The 23956-nt window shown below is 36.4% G+C and overlaps 1 protein-coding gene across 4 annotated transcripts in view; it reads left to right on the top strand.

The window, feature by feature from the left end:
- Positions 1 to 2564: 2564 nt before the first annotated feature.
- The window catches only part of Dgk (diacyl glycerol kinase 1), a 129584-nt gene continuing 108192 nt past the window's right edge, over positions 2565 to 23956 (top strand). For all 4 annotated transcript variants that reach the window (XM_074116381.1, XM_074116379.1, XM_074116380.1 and 1 more), the window contains exons 1-2: positions 2565 to 2713; positions 2988 to 3026. The gene's annotated coding sequence lies outside the window, so the exon portion shown is untranslated. The remainder of the gene's footprint in view (positions 2714 to 2987; positions 3027 to 23956) is intronic.

The raw sequence follows: 23956 nt of genomic DNA, 5'->3' as shown, positions 1-23956 counted from the left end.
GTGGGTACAATGGTTATTGTAATTTACACAGAATGCTGCTAAACAGTGACGGGCACTTGTTAGTTCTTTGAAGTTGTCTGACGTTGTCTGTTCTTTCAGCTCATTCGTTGAAGTGTCCAATTCATTTCGTTCGGTCACTTAGTGTATTCTTTTTTGGGTGAAATGCCACGAACATCGGCCTCAAACAAACAACTGTTTACTAAATATCTTCGCGAGTTTCCAGCAGAACTTTTTTCGAAGTAATGGAGACATTTTGTACTGCACAGCTTGTAACAAGCGCGTTTCTTGCTCTCAACGTTCCCAAGTCACCCAACATATTGCCACCGGATCGCACATAGAGAATAAAAACAGAAAGAAAGAGAGGACGTCCTATCAAGCCTTCCTTACATCTCCATCATCAAGTAAGTCTACTCTGAGTACAGATCTGTGTCGGGCTTTGGTTAGAGCAGATATCCCTTTCCACAAACTTAAAAATCCTCATTTCAAAGGATTTTAGTCGTTACAAGTCCATTTTACGCCCAGATCGTCGTCACTTTACGTTTCAACATTTGAAATTTCATGTGGTTGCAAACAATTTCGAAGGGTGAAGTTTTCAAAATTGAAAATTTAACACATCTTTTTATAAATAGTAAAAATGTTCTTTGTTGTTTAAATCATTATAACTTGTAAAAACAAATTATTTTGTTCCTAATAAATTATTATAAATTGTAAAAACAAATTATTTTGTTCCTAATAAATTATTATAACTTGTAAAAACAAATTATTTTGTTCCTAATAAATTATTATAAATTGTAAAAATGTTCTTTTCTTGTATAAATAATTATAACTTGTCCCCCCCCCCAAAAAAAATTCCATTTTCATAAAAAAAAATGTCCATTTTACTTAAATATTCCAGAAAATATTTTAAGAAAATCACATATTTTCCACATAATTGACGAAAATAAATGCATATTTTAATTAAATATTTGGCATTTTTAAATACATAAAAATCCGTTCCTTAATTATAACATTCAGACTGAGTGTACGAATACTTATTTTGCATACAATAAATTATTTTTCTGCTTTTTAATCAATTCTTTATGTTTATAAAAGAAATTGAGAGCAATTAATTCATTGTTACTATCTTCGATTTCAGTGCTGAACAAGTAGTCATCCTAGAAAACAAAAATTCAGTAGATAAAGTAAGAAAACTTAGTGTATGAATACTTTTTTTGACCACTGTATATCTCATCCTAAAAAGGAATACAACTGTATTTTAATTACAATTATAATAGAGTAAACAGTAGAAATAGATTTATATGTAGAAATAGTTCCATGTGTATTATTATACAACAGTGCATCTTCAGTTACTAGTATATTTATCGTTATCGAACCCTTTTTAACCATCGTGTGAATGAAAAAAGAAATCAAATGTAAGAAAAGCTAAAATAGGCTTTTCCTAGAGATCTGATAATTTATCGTTCGGAAATGAATTTTCAAGTTGCAAAGAACAATAAACTGAGTAAGCAAGTGCTGCATTCTGGGGGATCTTTATCAAACATCCTCATACTTATTTTTTTTAGACAATTCAAAATGCTTTTTATTTTATTTTAAAACCTTTTTCATGATAATTCATTTGTTATCTAAATTCTACCACAATTTATGTATTAAAAATTTCCTTACCACTTAGAATTTGTGCAAAGAAGATTAGTGGATATCAATAATATTATCTATACTACTTCATTAAAATTTAAAAAAAGATTAGGTTAAAGAGTGACGTCACAGATTACCCAGAATTCTTTTAAAATAAGTTTTAAACCAATTGCTCAGGCCCTATCGTTGTGTCCAAAGTGACAAATGGTTTTCTTAGGGAAAACTTAAACGAATAAAATTTACAGGATCTACATTTTTTAAGCCAACTAAAGTTGGTAATATTACTCTCAATTTCTGATCTTTACGCAGCTGGATACTGGGGACTGACTTAAAATTTGGGTGTCATTTCATATAAGTTAAATTTCAAATACATCTTCTTCAGTATTGTATTTCTATAGATGATATTTGCCTGAACTATAGAGTTAGAAGTTGTCTTTAGTTGTGCCAAATTACAAAAAAAAAAAAAATACTGAATCTTGCAAATCAAGGTATTTTAGGCTCAAAATTTGTGTAACCTACCATGTTGTTGAAATTCCAACATAGTGAAACAGTATTGCATTTTTGCAAGCGTTGATATCCTCCCTTAATAGTAGAATAGAAGTAGTCTCTATGAACCTGTGCCTCTAATCTTGTAGAGTTCTTTTGAGGGCTATTAATTTTTTAACATCGTAGTCTGGAAACTACATCTTTACAGCATTTCAGGATATATATTGTTTTTAGGCTAGGCGCATATTATGGGACACGTATGTCGATTGTGGCATTACTTATTTTAAGTCAAAATGATCTCTAAGTAGAATTACAAAATTAAAAGAAAAAAAACGAATTCTAACAAAATTGCACATTTCAAGTGGACAAATGTTTAATCAAAATTTCCCACCTCTTTGATGGGAGTAGACAATGTTGTGGCAGCACTGTCAGTTGCCGGCTCCCCTGCCCACATTGAATTCAGTCTATCACTGAACTCCGTTGGTTGAAGGTCAGGAACGGTGTACTTTGCCAAAAAACAAAACAACAAATCAAAATAAAGCCGGGTATATAACAACATTACAAAACAAATAGCTTCAATTTTTTCAACTAACTGGTAAATTGATCAAACTTTTTTTTTTTAATTAACTTAAATTTAAAAGAAGTAATTTGAAGCAACATATTTTTACTATTATTTTTAAAGACAGTAGATAAAAAATTAATCTTGCAATAAAATTCAAAATATTTGTGCAAACATTTTGGTGATTTATTTTAGATTCATTAATTTTACCACTAATTTTATTAATTTTTTAAAAAAAAAAATTGTACTCAATCAATTCTAAACCTCTAAAAAAGAAGGTGCTTTAAAGATAAAAATTGTCTGTCTCCAGGTAGCGAAGCGAGTTTCCATGGCAACCGATCTTTTTACTGTGAGTACAGACCAATGTTGTCTAAAATTGTTATACACTGGGCCAAAAAAGTCTGTGAACACTAACCTAAATTTTATTACTTTTATTATTATCTTATTAGAAACTTCTTTTATTTTCAAATGAAATATACTATTCGATAGACAGAAACCAGAGTTTTTCATTTTATATTCAATCTTTTATTTTTGTTCAGCAGGAATATCACAATTAAATGTTTAACAAAACAACACCCCAAACGAATGCAAAAAAAGTCTGTGAACACTTTGCAGAAATAAATCATTGTTACACATTGTACGTGAATTATAAATTTTAAAAACTTGTAGGACCTCCTATGTTCCTAATCACTTCCAACAAACGAGCTTTCATCGATCCTAATAATTTTGTGGTCGTCAATGTTGGAATTTTATCCCACTCTTCTAAAATAGCGTTTTTTAGTTGTTCACGGTTTCTTATTCCTCGTTTATTTATTTCGCGGCTGATTTCATCCCACAAATGTTCTATTGGGTTAAGGTCTGGCAATTGTGGAGGGGTGTTTAGGCGCCAGAGTGTATTATTTAAAAGCCATTCCCGAGTTTTTGGTGCGGTATGTTTCGGGTCATTGTCTTGTTGGAAGACAAACGTTCCCTCCAACCCTAATTTTTTTGAATTTTCTTTTAAATTGCGTCTTAATATATCCACATACACATATTGGTCCATCATACCATTAATTAGATCTAACTTGCCCACTCCTTTAGCACTCATGCACCCCACACCAGAATGTTGCCTCCCCCATGCTTAAAAGTAAGCTTCATATTTTTCATTTTCATAGCTTCATTTCTTTTTTGCCACACTTTTTGTCGTCAATCAGACCCACATACATTGAATTTCGACTCATCTGAAAAGATTACGGTTTCCCAGAAACTAGAAGGCTTAGAAACATATTCTTTCGCGAAATCCAATCGGCGGTTACTATTTATTTTATTGATTAAAGGTTTTTTCCTCGGGACTCGACCGCAATAATCGTATTCATGTAATTTATTTCTAATTGTATGTGGTGTTACGCTTACACATAACCACTTGATAATTCTTGACTGATTTTTTGAGCGCTTGTCCTGGGTTCTTCTCGAACAGACTTCAGAATTTGCCGTTTATGAAAGGAATTAAGTTTTGGTGGCCGTCCACTGCGTGGCCTACTAATCACATTTCCGTACTTTTTAATTATATTATGCACCGTTGAAGGGTTTTTTTGAACTATCTTCCCTATTTCTCGAATACTTTTTCTTTCATTTCGCAACGTCACAATAAGTTCTCGAATTGGTCTGGGAACTTCCATATTAGTGGTTAAATATGTACTAATTAGATTATTTATTCACAAAACTGACTGTAGTGGTTTCTACAATACAATAGAGAACTTTGAAACTTTATTCAATCGTTTTTCTGTTTGTTATCTTAATGTTTTTACATATTTATACAGCTGTTCACAGACTTTTTTTGCATTCGTTTGGGGTGTTGTTTTGTTAAACATTTAATTGTGATATTCCTGCTGAACAAAAATAAAAGATTGAATATAAAATGAAAAACTCTGGTTTCTCTCTATCGAATAGTATATTTCATTTGAAAATAAAAGAAGTTTCTAATAAGATAATAATAAAAGTAATAAAATTTAGGTTAGTGTTCACAGACTTTTTTGGCCCAGTGTATGTACGTATCATTTTTGGCCATCTGAGAAATTATTAAACTTTAATCTTTATTTTTAAACTTTTTGGAAGTAATAAATATTGTGTAGCACAAAAATAAACAAAAACTAACCTTCAATATTTTATTGTTTACATGAACAATGATTTTAAAATTTATTTTAATTTCTCATTTTTAAAATTTTATTAAGATAGGTTATAAAATTTATCTCTTTCTATAATTTGTTAATTACTGCTATTAGTTCATTATTATCATTGTCATTATCTAAAATAATGTATGTTTCATTTAGATTGCTTTTAATTTTAAGTGTTACCGTATAAAAAAGGGAGTTTTTTTTGAACACTTATACGACTTTTACTGCATCGCCTGTACTCAGATTTTGTGTATTTGATTCTTAGTAACATTACATTTTTTTTTTGTGAAAGACCATATAATACATTGAAATGTTACCTTCCAGGGATGTGTGATGGTTGCCTCTAACATGTCAATTAAGTGTCATTTTTGAGGGTTTCAGTGCCTTTATAAAATCCTAATAGGTTAATATAGGTCAAAATTTTGGAGGAAAAAAAGGTTGAACTGAAGGGCCTTTTTTTCCTGCGTTAGGAAAATCTCTACGTAATGTGCGTTAAGTGAATTTTTAAGGAAGTTTTTATTTAAAAATTGAAAAACAAAAAAATTTTTTTTCCGGTTAAGAAAACTTGACAGTTATCACAATAATTTGTGGTGTAAGGGGGGAAAAGTAACATTTGAAAAGTAATTATCGTCTTAAATTCTGATAGGAAAGTTCTAACTAAAAGCATTTGTTATACTTTGTTAATTTCTTTTTTAAATTGATAATTCATTTTAAAAACGCTATAAATTTACATGTAGAATACGAGGATCGTTTGAAAAGTCGGTGCAAAAATAAAAACTACTTAATTTTTTGGGGTAAACCTTTTTTATTTTTCAACATAGTCTCCTTTTAGGCTTATACACTTCGTCCAACGCTGCTCTAGTTTGTTGATCCCTTCCAAATAATAGGATTTGTCCAAGTCTGAAAAATAGCCATTCGTTTCTGCAATCACCTCCTCGTTTGAATAAAATCTTATTCCCGCCAGCCATTTCTTCATATTGGGGAACAAATAGTAGTCCGAGGGAGCCAAGTCTGGAGAATAGGGGGGATCTGAAACGAGTTGGAACCCTGTTTCCATTAATTTTGCGACCACAACTGCTGAGGTGTGAGCTGGTGCGTTGTCGTGATGGAAAAGGACTTTTTTGTGGGCCAATCGTGGGCGTTTTTCTTGCAGCTCGGTTTTCAAACGGTCCAATAACGATGAATAATATGCACCTGTAATAGTTTTACCCTTTTCCAGATAGTCGATGAGGATTATTCCTTGCGAATCCCAAAAGACAGTCGCCATAATCTTTCCGGCCGAAGGAACGGTCTTCGCCTTTTTTGGCGCAGATTCCCCTTTGGTAACCCATTGTTTAGATTGTTCTTTGGTCTCAGGAGTGTAGTGATGTATCCATGTTTCATCCACAGTGACGAAACGACGCTTAAAGTCCTGCGGATTCTTCTGGAACAGCTGCAAACCGTCCTTGCAACACTTCACACGATTTCGTTTTTTTTAAGCGTGAGCAATCGCGGCACCCATCTTGCAGATAGCTTTGTCATGTCCAAATGTTGATGCAAAATATTATGTACCCGTTCATTCGAGATGCCCATAGCACTAGCAATCTCACGCACCTTCACTCTTCTGTCATCCATCACCATATCATGGATTTTATCGATGATTTCTGGAGTAGTAACCTCAACAGGGCGTCCAGAACGTTCAGCGTCACTTGTGCCCATATGGCCACTCCGAAAATTTTGAAACCACTTATAAACTGTTCTAATCGAAGGTGCAGAGTCACCATAATGTTTATCAAGCTTCTCTTTAGTCTCCTGAGGCGTTTTGCCTTTCATAAAGTAGTGTTTAATCAACACACGAAATTCTTTTTCGTCCATTTTTAGAAAATCACTCGACTTCCTCGATTCAAACGAATGCCAAACACAAAGAAATAGACCGATCTGGCTGAAACTTGGTGTGTGTTCTTCCAAGAGATGCTACTAACTAAACATAACCTCGATACGCGCCAGTGGTGCTATCTCTCTGACTTTCCACGGACTTTTCAAACGACCCTCGTATATACATATTTTATCTTAAAACAATGGGTAACTAAGCGACCTACATTCTTTTGTAAGGTTTGGTAAAACAATAATTGCTAATTGCTTTGCAATTGTTCTACTGTGTTTTAACAATTGCTGGCAATCTGTGACATTGCCTGGGCCATGGTTGTTACGGCAAAATAATTACTTAGCCTTCTGTTAGGCGGGCGCTGCTAAACAATGTAGGGTCGTTACTGGCCCTTACTTCTAAACTAATCTACATTTTCTTAATAGTACAATGACTACTACTTCCGATTGCAAGAGGTTTCTGTTGTTGTGATCGTGTTCTTTAAAAGTTGAGATTTTGTTAACGGATATGTATTTGATTAGTGGTTGCTTCAGTGCGGGAAAAAAGAGTTTTTGGGTAAATGTTGTGGTTTTGTGACTTTGTGTGTGTTAATCTAAAAGCGGATAATAATAGAAAGTTCAAATTAGAGGACCCGACAATAAAGTTTTAAGCAAAATACCGGAAGTGGTACTTTTTCTTTATTTACATGAGTACGGGAACAAAATGAACATTAATGAACGTACAAATGAACTCCTAATCATTCTTTAATGACGCTCAATTGGAAAGTTAAAAGTCATTTCAGAAAAACAATGAATTTGATTCAGAAGTTTAAACTGTGTACCTATCGAAGAGCCTACCCACATTGAGACTGAGCCTACCCACATTGAGACCGTGCTTACCCACATTGACACTGAGCATACCCACATTGACACTGAGCCTACCCACATTGACACTGAGCCTACCCACATTGACACTGAGCCTACCCACATTGACACTGAGCCTACCCACATTGAGACCGTGCTTACCCACATTGACACTGAGCCTACCCACATTGACACTGAGCCTACCCACATTGACACTGAGCATACCCACATTGACGCTGAGCCTACCCACATTGAGACCGTGCTTACCCACATTGAAACCGGGCCTACCCACATTAAGACCTAGCCTACCCACATTAAGACCTAGCCTACCCACATTGAGACCAAGCCTACCCACATTAAATAACAAATAGCTACTGGGCATGATAACATTTTCCAGAGTATCGGCTTGGATGTTAAACTTTATTCCATTTATTTGACCAGAAATTTGAAGATAGAGCTTTGCCACGCTTCCTAAATCAAAAATGCTATCAAAAATATCATTTTATTAAGTGAACAATTTTTAAACAATATTTTTTCAGTATAAATTCCAAGTTTCAAAAAATGTATAAACAAGCAAAATGGGTGAAACATCGGAAGTAGCCAATGGAGACAAGAAATATGGATTTAGGAACACCTGGAATACAAGGTCGCCCTGGAAAACTGCCAGAATTGCTGGGTTATGTTTCAAGATTGATCTAGGCTCCATTTTCACTTTCTCTGGCTGTTAATAATTATTAGCGATTATGGTGGTCATGGGCAAACTTCCGGTGGGGAAGTTTTTTCACCGGAAATAGATATTTTTGTGGCCCTCTCAGTCCGCAAAAATGTTTTTTTTTTAAAATATAAATTTGTCTCTCTGTCTGTGGTGGGGGGGGGGGGTTGTGGCCGGCATAATTCGTAAACGACAAATCAGAGTTGATGGTGCTCAACACCGGACATGACAATCACCTTCCGGACACAGCTAACTGGAAGTGCCACTTCACTAAAGAGATTTTTCAGGTTTTTGAAGATTTTTTTAAAAAAATTGCCTAAATTAAATTTGGGTTTACTTATGGTGCAATAGTAGTTCTAAAACTTGATATTGAAATAAGTTTTCCGGTGACGTTTTAAGGGCACTTTTGGGCCAGAGGGTTTTTTGGGGGCTTTTCTCAGAATTGGAGTAATTTCAACGTAAGAACTTATCACGTAATAAATATTTTGAAGGATTACCTGTGCGATTCAAATTCTAAATTTGAAAAATTTGGCTGCCAGGAAATGGATTTGATTAATTTTTAGCGAAATTTGGTCGTAAATGATTCCTTTAATAGTAATATCAAAATTAATATGATTGTTATATCATTGATTTTATCCGTTGTGTAACGCATGTTTATACCTGACTGGTTTCGTATTTCCGTCCATAATCAGAGGTAGATTTACCAGTTTGGTGTAGAGAATTCGACATCAACTATGTTTCCATAGCTCACTTGCTAACTTGCAGAGAGTGAGTCAACCCTCTACTGAATCTTCTAAAGTATGTCCTATTTATAGATTAGAGAATTATGTTTAGAATGTAGGCAAAAACAGATGGATATTCATGTTTCTATGTAGCTGTAGCAGAGTTAATCCATTCAATCTTGTCTGAGACGCCGGAATATCCTGAATAATTGTATTCAGCCTACTTCAAAATTACACAATTTTTTGTACCGCGTAAAAATGTTGAATTTTTTTTATTTTTACGAATAATTTCACGGGGTAGGGGGTCCAACTTAGGAACCTAACTTAAAACTTGTTGCAACAGCCTTTATTATCAGAGAAAGAAATATTCAACAGATTGGTAATTAAGCGGTGGTGGGAGGCCCCCCTCCGGCCCTAAATAAGGCAAGCATTGCAGTGTTGCCTTCTTGTCAGATTTAAACTTTCAACCCTGAGAGAAATATTACGACTAATTCAGAAAGGGGATAATTAGTTGGCCAACCTGTGCACTGCCCATACAAACACTATTCATCTAACAATGCAGCAACACGTCAAAGAGTTGATTACTCTTTTTTGTACGTAGATATTGTTGTCGTCCAAAGTTTCCGGTTTTATCGGAAAAATCCGCAGTTTCTCGCTCACATGACTCAAGGTTCTAACTTTTGTATTTTCTTCAAAAACATGGAATTTTTAAAATAATATTTATGTTTGGTTGAACTGTTCATTACTATTCAAATTTCACACAAACAGTTCTAATCTTATCCCTCCTCAGTTCTCTGCCTTAAGATGTTCACATTTTCCAAGAACAACTAGCGAATATCAAAGTAGAAGCTGAACTCAAAAATGATAAAAATTTCTTTCTGTAAAATGGTACTTACGGCTGAGATGGATATTTTCGTCAAGTTTAGAAATATAACAATATCAGTATAACTCAGGGGTCGGCAGCCTATTTTAAGTAGAGAGCCATTTCTCCTTAAATAATTTTAATAAATCTTAACCAAGAGCCGCAAGGATGATAGAGTGTAAACAAACTGTAGATCATTTGTATTCATAAATTATTATTTTATGATATTCAATAACATTTAAATGTTTTATATATTTATTTTCACATATTGCAAAGTAAATAAACAAATAAATAATAACTAAACCTGTATTTGAATGAAAATGGCGGCAGTCCTGTAATAATTACATACTGTATTTTAAAATAATTCTGTTCAATTTCAAACCTATCGCATTTAAAATTCTTTTTGAAAAAATATCTTTATTTTAATAAATGAAATTTTAATTTATTTCAATAAAATTGAAATATACAATTTATTTTGGACAGGCTGAAGAGCCACAAAATTTGGATAAAAGAGCCGCATACGGGTCGCGAGCCGCGGGTTGCCGACCCCTGGTATAACTGATTCCCACGCGGGATTCGAATCCAGCTGCTGACCTCTTTGAGTTTTTCTTCCTAGGAGCTTCTTACAGACAACACTGTCCGGTGATGGACAGTGTTGTCTGTAACGAGAGAACACTGTCCGGAGGCCGACAGTGCACTGAAAAAAGCTCCGGGCGCCAATAACCTTAGATGTTGACGCGCCTTAAATCATTAAAAAAAAAGAAAAAAAGTATAACTTTTCCAAGTATTATATGGCGTATAGAACGGCCGTAAGACTGGAATGGCTTAATAGAGGAAAACTACCGGCACTTTCCAAAAAGTGCCTTTAATTGGATTTTCTCGATTTCATGGGTTTCTAGTAAAAACTCTGAGTTTAAAGGAAGTAGCGAGACATTTTCAGTAGAAGGAAAGAAATCTACGAGATTTAATTTCCGGCAAATTTTTGGCCGTCTAATGCAGATAGACAATTTTCTTTCAAAAACAAAAACACTTTTTCCATGTCCGATAGGCCACAAGAACTTCCGGTGAATAGTCTGTTTTAAAAAAGTTGCCACAACCACAAGATTTCCGTTTACCAATAAGAAAGAGAAGGTTAAAATATTGTAAACAGTTTGCGGTTGAAATAAAAACTGTTAGTGAAGATTCGACTTATTGTCAGAAATTAATCATCGCCAGTTAAGTTAAATAAAAAAATAACAAAAAACAAAAAAAGTTAAAGCTAGAACCGGTCGAAGAAGGTACAAGGGGTTGATATGGTAACGCGTCGTCTCCATGGCGACCATATTCCAGGAACGGTATTAATAATACCCTGGTTTGTTCTGTAACACTTGGCTCAGCAGAATCACCCGTTCAAGCGGTACATTTCCAATAGATTATTGTTCCAGGCTTCCAGATGTCTGTCTGTAGCTCTTTGTTTCATTTAATCAAAGCGATGTAAAACGAAACATTAGTGTCTGCCCATTGCTATTATACTAGTAACAGTAGTGTAGTGATTTTTTTCCCAGTTTTACGAAATAAGAGTGTTTTAAACTGTAAAATAAAGGCGCCACGATGGCCGAGTGGTTAAAGGCGAGACCAGCAATGCTAATATGTATTGATGATAGTGGTTCGATTCCAGGTCTAGGCGTTGTATTTTATTTAAAGGTTATTAAATGGAATTTTATAGCTAGTTGCCTCCTTCCACGGCTACTAATTTGGTAGTCAGAGTGAAGCCTGCCAGAAAAAATAGGCTTTAGTTAAACTTTACTTCCACAATAAATGGAAAGATATTTGATCGTGAGTACTCACACGACATTCCCTTGTACCGAAATTCTCAGGTTGCAACTCGCAGGTCCGAGGAGCGAAATTCGATCTGCAGCTCCTTAAGTGCGGAACAGCCAAATATTTATCACACATCCGAGATTGTAAGTAGTAGTTAAAGTAATCGCCTATTTTTTCAAGCGAGGCTTAACGGCCAACTACCAATTAGGTGTCGTGGATGGAGGCGGATAGCAAACATACTTTACTGTAAATTTCTTTTATTAACCATTAAATAAAATCCAAGGCCTAAAGACCGGGAATCGATCCCAGTACCACAATGCATATTAGCTTTGCAGGTCTCGCCTCTAATCGCTTGGCTACCTTGGCGCCTCTCACATCCGAGATTGATGTAAACCTTAATCTTGAAAGGTGGTGAAAAGGGAGTCTCCTCCAGGACATCTAGGGAAGATATTTGGGTGTTGGGTAGGGAGCATATGACTTCTTACCAGCACTTCTGAAACAGGGCAGACTTTTTCAAGAACGGATCCTTTGCTTACGTCACCTTGAGGGGGAAGTAAGTTTGGTTAAGGAGAGTTACAGAAGCTTGTCTGTAACCAGTCAATTTAAAAGTTATGTACGATTTTTTCGAACTGCAAAGTGTTGGTATAAATATATCTTAAAGGAAAATCAGAGCCTGACGAAGCAATGTGAGCTAGAAGCTGGAAGTAGTAAGAGACAGTCGTGTGAGTGTGCTCACCTGACTAGTTCCGCTGCGTCATGTCCGATTCTGAGCTGCACAGACCATTTTCTGTAAACCACATCTTCCAGGTATGATTCGAAGAACGTGAAAGATATTTGCTCATCTATTAAGGGCGGCCAAAATTATTGTTCTTCTACTTCCTGCCTTGAGAGGCGTTCAAGGCAAAGGTCTCAGGCAGAAGACTGCCAGGAGAAGAATCTAAGAGGTAAAGTTGAGGTTAACTACTAAGAAGGCAGGTGAGAAATGGAAACTGGCTAATTTTCCGCAATGTCCTTTAGAAGAGAACACGATCAAGAAAAACTATATAAAAGTCGAGCCATTGTGACTTGCATCAGATTATTGTCGCCCTTCAAGCCATGACGAGTATGTAATCGAACAAATTTGCTAGCCTAGTTTTACTAGTTCTAGGTCGAAGGGATAATAGCATGACCATTCTGCCCTCCTAAGAGGATGGGTTTCGATCTACTACGAGTTGATGGGCTTCCAGTAATGTGCGCCCATTATCCCATTATTATTGTGGGTTTCCAGTGGGTGTGGGGTTTTTGTTCATGGGTTCCATGGCCAGCATTGTAATGAACTGTAACCGACCCACTAGCCGGCCACTCCAGACCCACTATTTCCTGTTGGTGCACTGAATCTCCATCTTAATTGACGTATAATGACCGTCCGTGGAGGTGGTGGGTCTAAATTTCTCACCGCCGGATTACTATTGAAATGATGACTGAGGTATTTACGTAGACATTACGCGCAGCTATTGTTCCTCCCATAGCTCTTTATTTCCGGTCTTATTGTGTTCCGCTTCCTTTATTAGGTTTCCCAGACAGATAACAGGAAGTATTGCGTTTTCCTTGAAAGTTTAGTTTAGTTTTTTTTTAAACATAAAACAGATGTTTTTAAACATAAAATATCTGTTTTTAAACATAATCAGCTGTTTTTAAACATAAAATATCTGTTTTTAAACATAAAATAGCTGTTTTTAAACATAAAACAGCTGTTTTTAAACATAAAACAGCTGTTTTTAAACATAAAACAGTTTAATTTTAATATTCTTGTTTGGATAGCACTAGAAGAACGACAATTTAGGCCAAGCTCAACCAACCGAAAGTGAGTAGATATTTCTGTGGCAAAAACTCTGACGTGTTACCACCAGATTTCATTTATCTATTTTTCCCGAAGACTTTATTTGTAATATTACAATAGTTTACTACTATAAAGGTAGATATATATCAGGTGACTAGGACTAGCGACCTTGAACCTGGGCCGAGAGCAACGGTTCTAGCCGTCATTAGCAGATACCATAAAGCTAGGAGTAGCTAATATAGTATAGCTCCCGGTGACATTGAGAGCAGCGGATGGCGGCTGCATATCGGGTTACCAATTATCGCTCATGTCTCAGTTACTCGCATTAATTAGAACAGCTGACAGATTAGTAACAGCTGACCGTTTTCCCTCCCTTATTTACCGCCTTCTTTTTAATTGGATGTGATTTATGCGGGATATTGGCACAATTTTGGACAGATATCGATGCTAATTATGAAACATTTCTCACTCTTACTCTTTCTAGTTTTTTTTTATTATTATTAATATTAAAAACGACTCGTCAACGTATTTGAAAATGGAGAAGCCATTTTCCCAACTGCCCATTTCCCAAGTTTACATCTATCCTTAAAGTTTACTTAAACTGAAGATTGCTTGGTGCTTCTCTGCTTTCAAAACTCTCTCTGTAAGCTTTTGGCGAAAAGCCACAACCTTTTTTCAACCAACTTTTATGAAAAGGGTATTTTCCTTGGTGACGTCATCTAAACACCTCTGCCAGCCGTTTGTACCTTGCACGAAGCCCATTTCCATAATTCTCCGTTCTACAATGCTGCCTATCACGGATTTCTACCTATATTTCTATTTTCCGATTCCGGCTTATTCTATAGGTTATCTCGAATCGCCTATCTCGAGCATTATGGTGGCTGACGCTAAATTGGGTTTCATTTTGATAGGTTATTTGGTAATTTTAATGAGAGTAAAATTGCTCCAATCCAGGTAGGTTCTGTCTTTCGTCAATAGCAATCCTCTTCCTTGCACAGACCTGGTACCCTACTTTGGGTTCTTCATAGACAGAAACGGCTCACTTGGAACCTGAACACTAGACTTAAAGACAAGCAATGACATAACACGCGAAACTGTTTCGCAGACTACTTGGACGATGCTCCAAATTGCCCACTGAACTCAAACGCTTAATATACAGTACTATCCTCAAACCTAAGTGTACATACGGACTAGAGCTGTGGGGTTCAGTCAAACCAACAAACTTACGGACTGTACAGGACATTTCAGTCAAAACTCCTCCGACAGATAGCTGTCGCTTCTTTCTATGGTAACAAAACCTCAACTCTTCACAGCGACCTCAACATCCCCTTCGTACAACCAACTCGCCAAGACGAAACACCTAAAGTCCCATACTGCTCTCTTTAATTGCTCTAAACCTCTTGTAAACAGTCACTCGCCTCTACTACCCTTCCTAACAATCCACCACGCCGACTAAATCGCCTGAGGCTAAGAGACTTCCTTGAGATCTGAAGATCATCATCTATCGATATCCTACAGAGCTTGCTATCGCTGGCTAGTCTCTCCTCCAGCTCTTGACACACCACACATTTCTTCATTACTTAAATGTATTTAAAAAAAAAAAAACTGGTAGCACAAACATCTTATTCTATTTGAGGATCAAAAAAGTTGAGATTCTGTGCTCTACCAGACAAACAACAGCTTCCCTGAGTAATCTCTGGAATTCGGGCCAATAGCAGCACATATTTTTCACTTTATTAATTTAAACATTTTTCTGAGAGAAACCATTACGCGTTTGGTTTTCCCTCTGGAAATGTGAGAATGAAGGTGCTATTTTAAATTAATTAAAAATTCCTAAAAATTATCCAATAATGGTAGACATTATAAATAATAGGAAATTACTAGTAAAAAAATTCCTAAAGTAACCTTTTTTATCCTCCCATAATAGGTAAAGAATAAATTTTATTAGAGATCATAAATATTGCTTTGTATAAATTATATTAAAAGTTTAGGTAGGGGTAGACTTGCACAAGTTTCTATAGCTTAAGTACTCTAAAAGATTAAAAAGAGATTTTTTTGTGAGCGTATTTGTGTACGATTTATGTTGTAATAACGTCCTGTATAGGGAGGGGATAGTGTGGTCTAGTTGGTGGGGATGGGACGGCGAGTAGGTGGGGATTGAGCGGTGATTAGGTGGGGATAAATGAACTTGTGGTAGGGGATAGTGGTGGGGATGGAACAGGATTACAATAATTATTAAAGAACTATGCATGAGACGGGCAGGACAGGCAGAAACAAAAGAGTACCATGCCTTCACGCACCATCAGCAGCGGGTTTGGGCCAAGTTTGGCCAGTCCTGCTGGAGGAGCACAGTTGCCTATATTTTATTGGCAACTGACAGCCGCTTATTCACATTCCATTTATCCATGACCTCCTTAATAACTTCAATAAATTATTTACCCCCCCCCTTTACTTTGCCCGGCCGGACGTCCGGCTACAACCTAATGATCTCCACGCCTCCCACATAAATTTATTGCCGGCCCCTCGGACGCACTAATAGGTTGGAGTTTTTTTTTTTTAAATAAGGATAATGGGAATTTCTAGGCGACTACGCCTTTATTCTTGAAAACCATAAATATACGTTTAGAGCAGGAACCCACTCAATCAAAGAAGAACCTACTAAAGAACCGTACAAAACACCGAAATGGCTCTAAAATTAAAGTTAAGAGGCACTAGAACTACCTCAAGAACTGCTCTCGAATAAAAGTTAAGTTCTATGTAATGTGTAATATGTAAACAATAACTGAACTGATGTAAGTTATAATGAGCGTAACTAGTTGTGAAGTATAATATGAATAATGTAGATTACAGATTTGAGGAAGCAGGGTGTAAAAGATCGTGTTAATATCGGAAGATCTTCGGATGAGTGCTTTAGCTGAACGGATTTGTTATTGGGATTAGGAACAGGGTTTGTTGCCTCACTGTTCTGTCTCCCATTTCCTTGTCCTGACTCCTTTTACAACCCCAAACTAGTTCCCTCACTGGGGTAAGATTTCCCTTCCTATACCCGCTCTTATACCCAATTTACTCAACATCCTTCAACCATACCAAACATCTTTAACGAGGTCTCCTCCTATCAAGGCTCCTTCTAACCTTATTTTACAGCAGCTTTTTTTGAGAATCTTGTTTTCCGTCTCATTCTTTCGACGTGTTTAAGGTATGTAAACTGGTTTTTGAAAGATTTCATATCTGATTTCTCGAATATTGCCAAAGTTCGCAAAGCCTATTTGAAAATACGTTCACTAGAGTGCCATAATTATCCACTTCTAACGTGTGTTTCATTCAATTATTTGTAGAAAAAAAACATGTTATAGTAGTGTGCACTTCCGCTTCCGTCCACCGACACCTAATCGATAGTTAAACGTTAAGCGCCGCCTGAAAAAATGAGCGATTACTTTAATGTACGACTTCACGATGTTTATTTCTAGAAGCAGAATTAGTAAGAGCTCTCTCCATTGTTAAGCAGTGCACTCTATCAGTGCCTCAGCTAATTACAGAAACTCACTACCTACCGAAATATTGGAAATGGAGGGAAGAATGAAGGAGCTAAAGTTGATAATGTGCGCGATATGTGCGTTAAATGGTCTACTAAACTATTAACTGGGTAGATAGCGTTCACAATATTAATGATTACATTATCTCGGCTACATTCACTTGTACATAACTTTGCCTATTGTTAACTTTGGTAATTCTATTGTTGTCTCCTATTATTGCCAAAAGAAGCGCTGATGGCCTCTGTGTACATGTGGGTAGAGAGGTTATATCTCCTACTAACTTTTTTTTCTTTTTGTTTACAAATTGTGTCCGTGCCTTGCAATCCTATTCCCCGCCAGTTTGGCAGTGTGCCCAACATAAACTCGCCTCACTTTAATTTCCCGCCGCTAGTCCCTCTATATACATAGACGATATCAATTTGCTCGCCCACACCAGGTTATTCGCAATGCTCTATTGTAGATTTCTGTCCTGTTCAGAATAAAATAGTGTGTTTTTCCTAGTCGACTCATGTGCTAGACTATGGTCTTCAATAATTTTATATATTTTGAGCTTTTATTACAATATTATATATGGGAAACCTCGCGTAAAAATATTTATCCATCATAATTTAATTTTTTTATCATTTTTAACTAGGAGTAACTATTTTTTAGTAAGTAGCTAACTGGTTAAAAGGTCCATAGCTCACTTGTGGAATCCATAGCCTTCTCCATTGCTTCCAGCCTCTGTGTGACGATAACTGGCCGGATCAGCGCCATAATCACCGTGTGTAAAGTCCAGTTTTCCATGGATACTGATTGACTGAGCGCTACCTGAACTCCAGGGACTCCCCAATCCTTGATTTCAGTCCAAAAACAAAACTGGAATACTTTCCACTGAACAGCTCTGCAATAGAGACACACATCGTTCGTTGTGGACGTTGGTTATGTGGTTTCATTTAGGGTATTGGTACATTTTTTTGGGTGGGATCAAAGTTTTATTTTTTAGAATTACAAATCTGTTCATTTTGATCCAAAATGGTAGATTAAATCAATTAGAAGAAGATATGGTGCTCACAATATGTAACATTTCTTCCAGTTTTGGCCGGCAGTCTGATGCTCTTAGATGGCTTGTAGGATGGATATTATATCCACTGCACTTCACTCACAAGGGGGTTATTATAGCCGGCTTCATGGTAGAGCTCCAGGGAAACGCGTACTAAAAAAGTTGACTTGGACACCAAAGTGCCACTGGCTTATCGATCAACTAAAACTGAAATAATTAATACGAGAAAAGTCGTGTAAATGTTTTAAAACAGTTTTCTATACTTTAAGAAAACTCAAAAGTGCTTTTCCTATAAATATCACAATTTAAAACATATTTCTTTGAACGGAAATTCAAAAGAAGTAAAAGTTACTCAAGTTCTAATAAAAAAAAGCACTGGGTGTTTCATAATCTTTAGTTTCAGTTGAATTACTGAAGAAATGAATCAACCGTCAGAAACGAACCGACAGACAAACGGTAAAAGTGGGCATTAGTGAATGTCAAATTATATAAACGATGGCTGGTTGCCAAATTGGTATATTTGTTTTTTTGTTGTACGATTTCGATGTGTGTTTGTGTGTGTAAGAGGAAGTAGTCGTTCGAGTCGTACTTAAGCGGAAGTGCCACTTACGTAATTTTTTTGATTGAATTTTTTCGATCTTCTCCAAAAAAAAACAAAAACGCTCCAAGGATTTGCTTTTTAAAAGTTAGACTTCCCCCCCCCCCCAAAGTGATGTTTTAGTGCAGGGGTCGGCAACCCGTGGCTCGCGAGCCGCATGCGGCTCTTTTATCCAAATCGTGTTGTTGTACAATTTCGATGTGTGTTTGTGTGTGTAAGAGGAAGTAGTCGTTCGAGTCGTACTTAAGCGGAAGTGCCACTTACGTAATTTTTTTGATTGACTTTTTTCGATCTTCTCCAAAAAAAAAACAAAAACGCTCCAAGGATTTGCTTTTTAGAAGTTAGACTTCCCCCCCCCCCAAAGTGATGTTTTAGTGCAGGGGTCGGCAACCCGTGGCTCGCGAGCCGCATGCGGCTCTTTTATCCAAATCGTGTTGTTGTACAATTTCGATGTGTGTTTGTGTGTGTAAGAGGAAGTAGTCGTTCGAGTCGTACTTAAGCGGAAGTGCCACTTACGTAATTTTTTTGATTGAATTTTTTCGATCTTCTCCAAAAAAAAACAAAAACGCTCCAAGGATTTGCTTTTTAGAAGTTAGACTTCCCCCCCAAAGTGACGTTTTAGTGCAGGGGTCGGCAACCCGTGGCTCGCGAGCCGCATGCGGCTCTTTTATCCAAATCGTGTTGTTGTACAATTTCGATGTGTGTTTGTGTGTGTAAGAGGAAGTAGTCGTTCGAGTCGTACTTAAGCGGAAGTGCCACTTACGTAATTTTTTTGATTGACTTTTTTCGATCTTCTCCAAAAAAAAAAAAAAAACGCTCCAAGGATTTGCTTTTTAGAAGTTAGACTTCCCCCCCAAAGTGACGTTTTAGTGCAGGGGTCGGCAACCCGTGGCTCGCGAGCCGCATGCGGCTCTTTTATCCAAATTGTGTGGCTCTTCAGCCGACCCAAAATTAATTGTTTATTTCAATTTTATTGAAACAAATGAAAATTTCATATTTTAAAGTCAAGATATTTTTTCCCAAAAGAATTTTAAATGTGATAGGTTTGAAATTGAATAGAATTATATTAAAATAGAGTACGTAATATATAGCACTGCCGCCATTTTCATTCAAACACAGGTTTAGTTATTATTTATCTACTTTGCAATAACTATGTGAAAATAAATATATAAAACATTTAAATGTTATTGAATATCATAAAATAATAATTTGTGAATACAAATCATCTACAGAGTTTATTTACACTATCATCCTTGCGGCTCTTGGTAAGTTTTATTAAAATTATTTAAGAACAAATGGCTCTCTACTTGAAATAGGAGGCCGACCCCTGGTTTAGAGTGACGTAAACTTCCTAACTTAAATATCTATCAAAAGATAGATTTCTATTGTGTTTCAGTGCTAAGTGGTGATGCAATAATTTCGGTGAATGCGAATTATTTGAAAAATTATGTTTCAATTTTCCCGCGCGATTTACTTCGCGGCAGGAAGTGTCCAACAAAAACCTGGAACAGGAACTCGTTGAAGAGTTTAATGACTTCGCTTGGGACATTTTTTAATTTTTTTTTTTTTTTACGATGAACTTGAACTTGAAACCCAAAACTGGCAGGAGATGCTTTCACGTTTTGATGGGGTACCCCCTCGGGAGACCTTCCTTGGCGAAGAAAATTTCCAACCAAAATGCTGCCGAATTGCAGGATAGTTTTCCCTGTTTTCTGGAGAGGTTCTTTAAAATATTTTCAAAGTTTGGTTTTTTTTAAAAAAAAAAAAAAAAAATTGTAGATTAAAATTAAAATATTTAAAAATGAGTAGCTCATAAAGAGGGGACGACTGCCCCCCCTCCTAGGTCGAGTGAGAAAAACGGAAGTGATGTAACTATTTGTTCCGACTAATGGTGGGGGGCACTATCGTAATATTTGCACTATCAGACCAGAGATGTTTTAACAGCTGGCATTTTAAACATTACGACATTACTACTGTGAAATAAAATATGTTGCGAAAATTCCGCACTGTGTTAGAGGAAAATTTGGGAAATATCAGAAAACTGGAAAGAAAAGCTCAGCAGAGAAAATAATAATAATAATAATAACCATTAACAACAAAGACAAATAAAACAAAGTACACAATTGTTGTGTTTACTTGTGTTGCTTTCGAACCGTGTGCACAAACATGGCGGCGAGTGTAGACACAGTAGCTTGGCTAGTGTCCCAAAATGTTGTTTAGGGAGGCGTGCCGCACAGTATACTCCCCCCCCCTCCCGGGCCATGAAAGTGAAATTCTACGTAGGCCCCTGTTTTGTACAGTTCATGAAATATTCCATCCACTAACCATGATGCTTAAGCCGCCTCAAATTAGGGCAACAATTAGTCAGTCTTTGGCTACCGAACAATGCCTGAAATCGATCAGCTGTGAAAATAATATTTTTGTTATTCGTAAAAATTAATAATGAGGAGGGCCCACTTTCTCTTACCATTTCCGAACTTCCTTCAAACTGCCATCGTTTAAGTTACATCGCATTCCTACCAACAGGGTGATCCCTGTTATTTCAAATAAATATTGACTATAAATTATATTAATTAATTGAATGTTTGGCCGTTATTGAAATGGTTGGCTGGGGACAAAAAAGAATATCCCATTTTCTTTAATCAGAAAATTAAAATTATCGTACTTCAAAGGTGAAGCATCAAGACTAGAAACTATTTCCTTCCCCCTAACCTCAATGAACACAGGGGTTCATTAAAGAAAATATACAAAAAAATATTGTTTCAAAAGGCGTCTTATAAGATGTATGTATAGATTGAATGGACAGTGGAATCTGGTTGATGTTATATGGGGGGAAGGTTATTATTAGACAGGTTGCCATGACTACAGCTGCTAAGCAATAACAAGCAGAGATCATTCTTCACCACTAGAGCGCGCGCGCCTCTTACTGGGGGCACTTGTATACCCCAAAAACCCTTGTGGCAGCAGGCAGACTCCATTCATATCTTGTCATTTCATTGCATCAGTATGTGCATACAATATAATGTATTTTGTGTGTGTTTGTACGTATAGTACACTAAAGTGGAGTGTATGTCAGCATGTTTGTGCCCATTAAAGGTATGAATTGTCTACCTTGTTAATAACATTACCGGAAGGTGGTTCATGATTTGTCGACTTGACCACTCACACGATGGATGACTTCCTCTTGCCGCGCAATGTTCATAATTCTAAAGTTTTCCAATGTCTTGCCTGGAGAAAGAGAGCATTGCGTTTATCTCTTCGTTGCCAATTAGAAACTTCCTTCTGAGAAAATTCGATTGAAAGCATCTGTTGGTGAGGGGAAGGGTTGACTTTTCTTTGAAACGTCACAGAAATCACAGTTGTGTGCCTTACGTGCTAAATAGGGAAGAGTAAAGTGAGTTGATGTTTCCAAAATATTCCACAACCGGAAATACCTGCCTCCTCAGATTTTCCCTAAACTTGTCCAGGTGCGCGGAGATCGGTAGAAAAATTTAAACTTTGAACAGCCATTTCTAAGTAATCTTGCAGTTTTAAAAGCTGGTTTAGTACTAAGTTATATGTTCACTAATCTAAGGATTCAAGATTGGCTAGGAATCGGTCCAAATAAAAAACAACAACTCGTGCTTTTTGCCGAACATTTCGACAAATATATTGTCTTCTTCAGGGGCCTGGATATTACAAACAATTTAGAGAATCAGCAACACAGAAAATCAGTAAAAAAAAATCAGTAATAAAAAAATAAAAAAAAGTAAAATACAATAAATTCTTTATAATTATTGAAAACTTAGTGGCTATGCGGGTTGGTTGAGTTACAGAAACTAAGAGCCAGAACTGGAGAACAGGTATTATATATACAGATATAACGGGATTTACACGGGAATTTTGGTATTTATAATAAAGAGATGGGATTGGCAAAAAGACGAGTTGTTTTTTATTTGGACCGATTTCTCGCCAATCTTGAATCCTTAGTTTAATAATTTACTGTCACCAAACCTAGATATTCATGTTACACTAATGTTAGGGCTTTGAAAATAATTGTAAGTTACAACTTCGAGGACTTATAATTAAAGCAATTAGTACGAGTTTTGACTCAGTATTTGTAATAAACTGGGCAGGAGGGTACCTTCAATGTTAAATAAGTTCGCTGGGATAAAGGGTTCAAGTTGAAGGGAACTTGCAATCAGTCTGCTGCACAGGACGATTTTCCTGAACTCAGAGCTCCTCCAAGGATATGCATTTCCGTTGGAAACTCCCAATCGAAAATCAGCACTCGATCGGCTCCTCAAACATCCTGGAACCAAGAGGCGCGTACTTTCAGCACCACCTCACTCCATTAACCTACTTGGAATTTCATTTCAGTAGGAATTCCTAGAAACAGGAAAAATTCCCTTTTCTCTTATTGGCTAAAAAAAAAAAATCAATTCAATGAAACTGGGCTAACGATCCTGGACCTCCAGCTCATCAGCATACCCCTCCTTCGATATTCATTATAGCCAGTTATATTTGAGTTTCCTTTATTGATTTTCTCCGCCGAGAGTGAGTTCTCGTTTTGCTTTATCTCCGGCTATAGAGGCTTTGTCCAAACTTGATGCGGCTAAAGTAAACAACAAGTCTGCGTACCAAGCTGGAACTAAACATCAGCTGATGGGACGTCCCTTCTGCCCTGAAGGGATTGCTATTGTACATTTGGCTTTTATTAAGAAGTAAAGTTCCGGGATTGTATTCAGCATATAATGTAATTAACTTTAAGCACGATGTGTGTTTTTAAAGTAAGTACCGTTTTGAAGTGAAAGAAAAACAAGTGCACTTTTCCTAACAATTTTATTTTTACATGAAAGCCTGTTAACTTAATCTACTTATTGCTGTTCATTGTTTTTGGTGACTGATTCATAGTTTCAATAGGATGAAAAAATAACTGCCATTTCAGTCGAGTAAAATTTATTTTGCCGAGCTTTCGACCTAGGGACTAGGTCATCTTCAGGACTAGTTTAGAAAGTAATACTTAGATTCAGTCCATGAACAGACAAGACAGAAGACACACCAACCCTGAAATGTAAAAGTATTACTTTCTAAACTAGCCCTGAAGATGACCCTAGTCCCTAGGTCGAAAGCTCGGCAAAATAAATTTTACTCGACTGAAATGGCAGTTATTTTTTCATCCTATTGATCTTCTTATCTACATAGTTGCCCGTAATATTTAGGCACTTATCGTATCGTACAACCAACTATTGTGAATCCCATCCTCATAGAAGTCTGCCCCCTGATTTGACAACCACTACAACATGGTCCTCATCATCGTTGTCATGGCGCTGACCACTAAGATGCATCTTCA

Source organism: Rhodnius prolixus, unplaced genomic scaffold, assembly GCF_049639745.1.
Source record: "Rhodnius prolixus isolate KJV_2025 unplaced genomic scaffold, Rpr scaffold_13, whole genome shotgun sequence".
Classification (NCBI taxonomy): Eukaryota; Metazoa; Arthropoda; class Insecta; order Hemiptera; family Reduviidae; genus Rhodnius; species Rhodnius prolixus.
The sequence above is the reverse complement of the archived record's forward strand: the minus strand, read 5'-3'. Positions and strand labels throughout refer to the sequence as shown.